General features: G+C 41.2%; 3 non-coding genes and 4 pseudogenes across 3 annotated transcripts in view; all 7 read left to right on the top strand.

The window, feature by feature from the left end:
* The window catches only part of LOC132969949 (5S ribosomal RNA), a 119-nt gene extending 94 nt beyond the window's left edge, over positions 1-25 (top strand). Inside the window, exon 1 of the ribosomal RNA XR_009671817.1 lies at positions 1-25. This exon is cut by the window's left edge and continues 94 nt beyond it. This is a non-coding gene — a ribosomal RNA (5S ribosomal RNA).
* A 122-nt stretch (positions 26-147) lies between these two features.
* Positions 148-256, top strand: LOC132969802 (5S ribosomal RNA; annotated as a pseudogene).
* Positions 257-377: 121 nt separating this feature from the next.
* On the top strand, positions 378-496 carry LOC132970182 (5S ribosomal RNA). Its single transcript, XR_009672042.1, has one exon. It is a non-coding gene; the product is annotated as a 5S ribosomal RNA (ribosomal RNA).
* A 122-nt stretch (positions 497-618) lies between these two features.
* On the top strand, positions 619-737 carry LOC132970195 (5S ribosomal RNA). The gene has a single exon (XR_009672056.1). It is a non-coding gene; the product is annotated as a 5S ribosomal RNA (ribosomal RNA).
* A 123-nt stretch (positions 738-860) lies between these two features.
* Positions 861-969, top strand: LOC132970404 (5S ribosomal RNA; annotated as a pseudogene).
* A 6,291-nt stretch (positions 970-7,260) lies between these two features.
* Positions 7,261-7,369, top strand: LOC132969786 (5S ribosomal RNA; annotated as a pseudogene).
* A 121-nt stretch (positions 7,370-7,490) lies between these two features.
* Positions 7,491-7,500, top strand: part of LOC132969861 (5S ribosomal RNA) — a 109-nt pseudogene continuing 99 nt past the window's right edge.

Genomic DNA, 7,500 nt, shown 5'->3' with positions numbered 1-7,500 from the left:
CTGGGAATACCAGGTGCTGTAAGCTTTTTCATTTTTTTTGATCATATGTTTTTTTTTATCATATAGAGACATATTCACATGTCCAAAAATTCAGCCAGAATCAAGGGCATGACATCTTTAAAAGGCCCCTTTCTGCACACAATAATGGCTTACGGCCATACCACCCTGAACCCGTCCGATCTCGGAAGCTAAGCAGGGTTAGGCCTGCTTAGTATTTGGATGGGAGACCGCCTGGGAATACCAGGTGCTGTAAGCTTTTTCATTTTTTTGATCATATGTTTTTTTTTATCATATAGAGACATATTCACATGTCCAAAAATTCAGCCAGAATCAAGGTCATGACATCTTTAAAAGGCCCCTTTCTGCACACAATAAAGGCTTACGGCCATACCACCCTTAACACGCCCGATCTCGTCCGATCTCGGAAGCTAAGCAGGGTCGGGCATGCTTAGTACTTCGATGGGAGACCGCCTGGGAATACCAGGTGCTGTAAGCTTTTTCATTTTTTTTGATCATATGTTTTTTTTTTTCATATAGAGACATATTCACATGTCCAAAAATTCAGCCACACTCAAGGGCATGACATCTTTAAAAGGCCCCTGTCTGCACACAATAACAGCTTACGGCCATACCACCCTGAACATGCCTGATCTCGTCCGATCTCGGAAGCTAAGCAGGGTCGGGCCTGGTTAGTAATTGGATGGGAGACCGCCTAGGAATACCAGGTGCTGTAAGCTTTTTCATATTTTTGATCATATGTTTTTTTTTTTATCATATAGAGACATATTCACATGTCCAAAAATTCAGCCAGAATCAAGGGCATGACATCTTTAAAAGGCCCCTTTCTGCACACAATAATGGCTTACGGCCATACCACCCTGATCTCATCCGATCTCGGAAGATAAGCATGGTCGGGCCTGGTTAGTACTTGGATGGGAGACCGCCTGGGAATACCAGGTGCTGTAAGCTTTTTCATTTCTTTGATCATATGTTTTTCTTATCATATAGAGACATATTCACATGTCCAAAAATTCAGCCAGAATCAAGGGCATGACATCTTTAAAAGGCCCCTTTCTGCACACAATAATGGCTTACGGCCATACCACCCTGAACACGCCCCTTTTGCTGTCAGAGTTTGTGTGGTGCTGAAGGAGAGCTGACGTGTCAGTACTGAGCAGGACAGCTGGACTAATTTGTTTGTTTTTTGGATGCGCTTTGGATTTATTTAAATACCTCAGATTTTGAGTGAATGTCCCCCAGCAGTCACTGACTGTTAGGGGGATCGTTTTTCTTTTCACCTTTTTTTCCTGTTTTTTTTCCACAATTTTGTGAAGAATTTTTGTTTTTTGTGAATGTTTGCTCGTATGTCGCGAGCAAACTCACACGGACGGATCACAAAGATGACAGGACCACGGACTGGAGAGATGGAAAAAGGAAAAGAGAACGGACAACAACGTGAACAAACAAACATGGCACTGAAACAAAGGAATGGATTAAACGACAACGAGAAGAACGACGGACAAAAAGGACGGATGAAAACGGCAAATGAAACAGGGAACGGAATGGATGACGGAGAGAGAGGAAGAGAGAGGAGCGGCGGGCTGATTGCTCCGCATGCAGAGAATGGGAGAGGTGGCGAGAGAGCAGAAAAAGAGGAAGCAAAAGTGTCTTTTGAGAGAAAACTAACACTAAACATTGAAATGGTGGGAGACAAAGTTCCTCTAAATCACGTCATGAGCAACATAAAAATGATCTGTGGGGGCCTGCTGGCGTGCAGAACCCTGGGACCTGAAAAACTGGAAGTGACGGTGAGCAACATTAAAGGAAAGGAAAGGCTGCTGGATGGATTTAAAATCGGAGAGACCAGAGTCGTGGCGAGAGAACTAAATAATGATGAGCTGGTGGTGTCTTTTTTAAACCTGCCAGCGTATATAACACAGATGAAGAAATAGTTTGGAAGCTGACGGGATGGGGAGTGAAACCGACATCACCAATAAAACGCAGAATGTGGCCTGGAACAATGATAGCTGACGGAACGAGGTTTGTCCGGGTCAGATTTAATGACCAGGTACAGTCACTCCCTTACTCCACAAAGTTTAACACTGTGATGGGGAACGAATACTTTAGAGTAATACATGATAGACAACAAAAAGTGTGCAGGATGTGCATCCAGCCGGGACACATCCTGAGAGAGTGTCCAGAAGTTATGTGCCACAACTGTGGGGTGCAGGGACACTTTGCGCGAGAGTGCAGCGCGAACAGCACAAAATGCACAAACTGTAAAAAAAGAGAAAATGAATGTGAGTGTGTGAACGGAGAGGAAAGCAAGAACGAGGTGGAGGAGGTGTACGAGGATGAAGACGAGGCGGAGGAGGTGTACGAGGAGGAGGCGGAGGAGAAGGAGGTGATCGGAGCAAGCAGGAAGGAGATCAGAGAAGACGAGAACAGTGACGGAGAAATGGAGCAGAGCGGAGAGAGCGGAGGAGAACGGGCGTCAGAGTGCGAGCTGGAGACGCCGGAGCTGGCTGGAGAGGGAGGACAGCAGAAGCAGCGAAAAACGAGCGAGAGAGGGAAAAAAGGAGACGGAAGGGACGTGGCAGAAGACCCGGGGGTAAGCATGAGCACAGAGGGGAGGGAGATGCCTGAGAGTGGTGTTGGACAGGCGGGAGGGAGAAAAATCACGCTAAATAATACGGGTAAAAGCACCAGTCCCAATGAAACGGACAGCGAAATGGATGTGAGTGAACTGGCGAGTGCGCAAAAAAGACTAAGTCTTGGACAACGAAAAAAGTTGGTGAAAAAATTGAAATGTAAGGACAAATAATGACTGACAATAACCCCTGTAAATCCGTTTTTTTTGTTTTTATTTTTATGATAATGGCCTTTAATTTATTTTCGATTAACGTGAATGGACTAAGAAACAAAGAAAAAAGACATTCGATTCTTTCCTTGCAGAATGACGTTTTGTGCCTGCAGGAGACCAGGTGGGATGATTCCCTGGTGGAAGACATAAAAAAAGACTTTGTGGGCCATATTTTCTGCTCCAATGGCATGTCGAGGGCGAGAGGAGTGGCGGTTTTAGTCAAAACGGGTCGGGTAACAGGGGTAAATTTGGTTTATGGAGACAAAGAAGGAAGAATAATAGTAATAGACTGTGTGTATGAAACGAAAAATATAAGAATCATAAATATATATGCACCGAATGGAGAAAAAGAAAGGAAAACGTTCTTCATTGCAATAAGCAAATGGTGGGAAAGGAATTGTATAATAATCGGTGACTTTAATGTGGCAATGACACCCACCGATGTGTCAAAAAATAATGTGTTTAAAGGGGATGTAAGCAGGGGGACACTTAAAGATATAATGATAACGAAACAATGCATTGATATTTGGAGATTGCTACATCCATGGGGGAGGGTGTTCTCCAGGAGACAAATTGTACTAAATAGATTAAAACAATCTAGAATAGATTATGCTTTGGTGACATGCGAGGTAGTGAGGTGGATTAAAGAAGTTGAATATAAAACTAATATGTGGAGCGATCACGCTGGAATAGAAATCACGTTTAGAAAAGAAACGAATGTACGTAAAGGAGGGATATGGTGCTTTAATGCAAGCTTGCTGGATGATGGAATGTTTGTGAAAAGTATGGAAAGATTGTTGAATGATGTGGGATATGAGTGGAATGAGAGTGAAGATATGAATGTGTGGTGGGATAGTGTAAAAGTCAGAATTAAAAAAAAGTGTATCAATTATAGTAAAGAGAAAAAGTGGAGAGAAAATAGAAAGGAAGAGAATTTGAGAAAACAACTAAGTGAGGAAATAGCATCGCTTGACAGTGTAGATAATGTAGATGTCGAAAAATACATACATTTAAAAGAACAGTTGGGAGTGATTGAACTTAAAAAGAGTAGGGGTGCAGCCATTAGGAGTAAAATACAATATATGTATGAGGGGGAGAGGAGTACAGCCTTTTTTTTAGGTCTGGAAAAACAAAAACAAAAAAGAACAGAAATAAACGAATTATTAAATGAAGCAGGTAAAAGTGTGACAGATAAAAAGGGAATTTTAGAAATAGTAAAGGGCTATTATGAAAGCCTGTTTTCGAGACAGGAGTGTGATAGCGTGAGTGTGAACAGAGCTTTGGGTGCCTTAAAGAAAAAACTAAGCGAGGACGATAAAATGTGGTGTGATTGTGAGTTTACAGAGGGAGAAATCAGAAGTGCTTTAGAGGGGTTAAACAAAAACAAAAGTCCTGGGAGCGATGGCCTAACTGCGGAATTCTACCAAGCTTTCAAAGAGCAGCTGGTGCCCTTGGTGAACAAATTGAGTAAATATATGGAAAAAGTGAAACATATACCAAAAAGTTTAGGGGAAGGGGTGGTTACTATTTTTTACAAAAACAAGGGGGACAATAAAAATCTGGACAACTACAGACCAATCAGCCTACTCAACACAGACTACAAAATCATAGCAAAAACAATAGCCAATAGAATCAGGGAGGTAATAGGAACAATCATAGAACAAACACAATCATACAGTATACCAAACAGAGACATAGCAGACTCAATCATTTCAATAAAACAGACGGTCAGGGATATGGAAGGGGAGGGGGGAATATGGCTAGGGATTGATTTAAATAAAGCTTTTGACAGAGTAGATCACGGGTTCATGGGGAAGGTGTTAGAGAAGTTTGGATTCGGGGAGAGAATGAGAGAATGGATAAATATGTTGTATACAGGAGCGGAAAGCAAGATAAAATGTAACGGGGAACTAACTGATTCTTTTAAAATATCAAGGTCAGTGAGACAAGGATGTCCGATGTCAGCGCTGTTGTACAGCTTGGTAGCAGAGCCGCTGGCAGCACTGATATCGGAAGACGTAAACATAAAAGGTATAGGTAAGGAAAACGTAAAAATAATACAGTATGCAGATGACGTGAATATAATGGTAAAAGGAGAGGAGGATATAGAATTGATATTAAAACATGTACAAACTTATGAAAGAGCATCTGGGGCAAAAGTAAATGAAAATAAGTCAGAAATTATGTTACTAGGTAAGGAATCCAATCTAGTTAATAAGTGGGGATTTAAAACGGTGTGTGAGAGAAGAAAAGTGTTGGGAGTGAATATGGGGAAAAATGAGAATGAATGTGATGATGTAACATGGAAAGAGGTGGTGGGTAAAATTAAAAAAACATTGAATTTGTGGAAAGCGAGGGGTCTATTGTTGAGAGGAAGGGTAGCCGTAACAAATGCTCTCGTGTTGTCCAAAGTGAATCATGCGCTGAGTACTTGTACGCTTCCGGACTGGGCCTTTAAGGAGATTTCAAAGACCATTAGGGACTTTATTTGGAAAAACAAAGCAGCGAGTATAGCTCACAAAACAATAATAGGGGCTAAAGATCAGGGGGGGCTAGCTTTGATTGATTTACTTACAAAAAAAGTAGCACTAAGAGTCAAATTGATAGGCAAATTTATGGACCAGAACCGGAACGTAGTTTGGAAAAACCACTTCAAACAATATCTGTGCAGTTTTGGACTCTACAACGAGGACAACCTGTACCAGATCAATAACCTGGATTCATTTAAACACTTGCCACGGTTTTTCCAGGAAGTACTCAGTGCGTGGTATCAGGTTTCATCCTGGACTGTACCAGAGTGCGGAACGAGAGGGTCAGTGCTACGACTGCCCTTCCTCTCAAGCCCGTATTTTAAAAATGGGGAGAGGGTAATTAAGTGTGAAGCTATGTCGAAAGCGGGATATATTAGAATAAGGGATTTACTGAACTGTGGGGGGGATTTTGATTTACAAATGGTGGTGAGGGGTTTAAAAAATAAAGGGTGTGTGTGCAGAAAGGATGTGATTGAGAGAGTGTTTGCAAATGTAAAATTGTCTTTGTCGAGCGAATGGGAAAAATTAATCAAAGAGAAGGAGGGAGTGATGCAGGACGATGTGGGGGGGGATCTCCCTGTGCCTAGGGGAGAAGAAACACAACATTACAGATGTCACTACAAAAATTTGGTATAGGTGCGCAATCACACATAGAATACAGAAACCCACATCCGAAGTAAAATGGACAGACACATACCCGGACATAACAAGCAACATGATATGGAAGAACATTAACATTCCGCATACACCACATGCAATATTTGACCTAGATTTCAAACTGAGGCACAGGAGGATCTTTACCTGCATCGTCCTGCATCAGATCCATAAGGAGAGGTATGAAAGAAAATGTTGTGTATGTGAAAGTACGGATGAGGATTTAATACATTTGTTTGTTACGTGTGGGGAATTGGTTTATTTTTGGGGAAAAATAAGAGAAATGTTGGGGAAATGCAGTAAGAATGAGTGTTGGAATGAAAGGGGGTGGGAATTGTCGGTGTTGTTGGGGGTGGGAACAAAACAAAAAAATCACAATGTAATGAATATAATTTTGGCTTTTGCAAGAAAAGCGGTTTTTAACAGAAGGAATTATGCACTGTATGAAAGTAAGAAAATGAATGTGTGGAGAATGTTTGTGAATGAATGGAAAGCACATCTTAAATTGTTGTACATAGCGAATGAGAGTGAGTTTGTGAGAATGTTTGTGGAAGGTGCGAATGTGTGTAGAGTAAATGAGGAGGGAATTATGTGGGATGTCTAAATTATTTTGTTTTTGTTTTTTTGGTACGAGGGCTTCTTTTTTGGTCATGGGGAAAATGGGTGATTTGATTTGGTGTTTTTTTTTTTTTTTTCTCAGTGGTTTTTTGAGAATACTGTGGGGTTTTTGTATGTTTTTGTGGTTTGTTTTCAGAGGGGTGTTTGCTTTGGGGGAGGGACTCAGAAGAGTTGTCATGAGTTGGGGGTATCAGGGGTGATTTGAGTTTTTTTTTTCTGATGCTATGTTTTTATTGTTTTTAGGGTGCCGTTTGCGTCAGAGGGGAGGTTTAATTTAGAGGGTGTATGTATTATAATAGCATTTGTTGTAAATGATGTGAAAGAATTATAAATGTTTTTGTAATTTTGATAATAAAAGATAAAAAAAAAAAAAAAAACACGCCCGATCTCATCTGATCTCGGAAGCTAAGCAGGGTCGGGCCTGGTTAGTACTTGGATGGGAGACCGCCTGGGAATAACAGGTGCTGTAAGCTTTTTCATTTTTTTTGATCATATGTTTTTTTTATCATATAGAGACATATTCACATGTCCAAAAATTCAGCCAGAATCAAGGGCATGACATCTTTAAAAGGCCCCTCTCTGCACACAATAATGGCTTATGGCCATACCACCCTGAACTCGTCCGATCTTGGAAGCTAAGCAGGGTCGGGCCTGTTTAGTACTTGAATGGGAGACCGCCTGGGAATACCAGGTGCTGTAAGCTTTTTCATTTTTTTGATCATATGTTTTTTTTTATCATATAGAGACATATTCACATGTCCTAAAATTCAGCCAGAATCAAGGGCATGACATCTTTAAAAGGCCCCTTTCTGCACACAATAATGGCTTACGGCC

This window comes from Labrus mixtus, unplaced genomic scaffold (assembly GCF_963584025.1).
Source record: "Labrus mixtus unplaced genomic scaffold, fLabMix1.1 SCAFFOLD_63, whole genome shotgun sequence".
NCBI classification, from domain to species: Eukaryota; Metazoa; Chordata; class Actinopteri; order Labriformes; family Labridae; genus Labrus; species Labrus mixtus.
The sequence above is the reverse complement of the archived record's forward strand: the minus strand, read 5'-3'. Positions and strand labels throughout refer to the sequence as shown.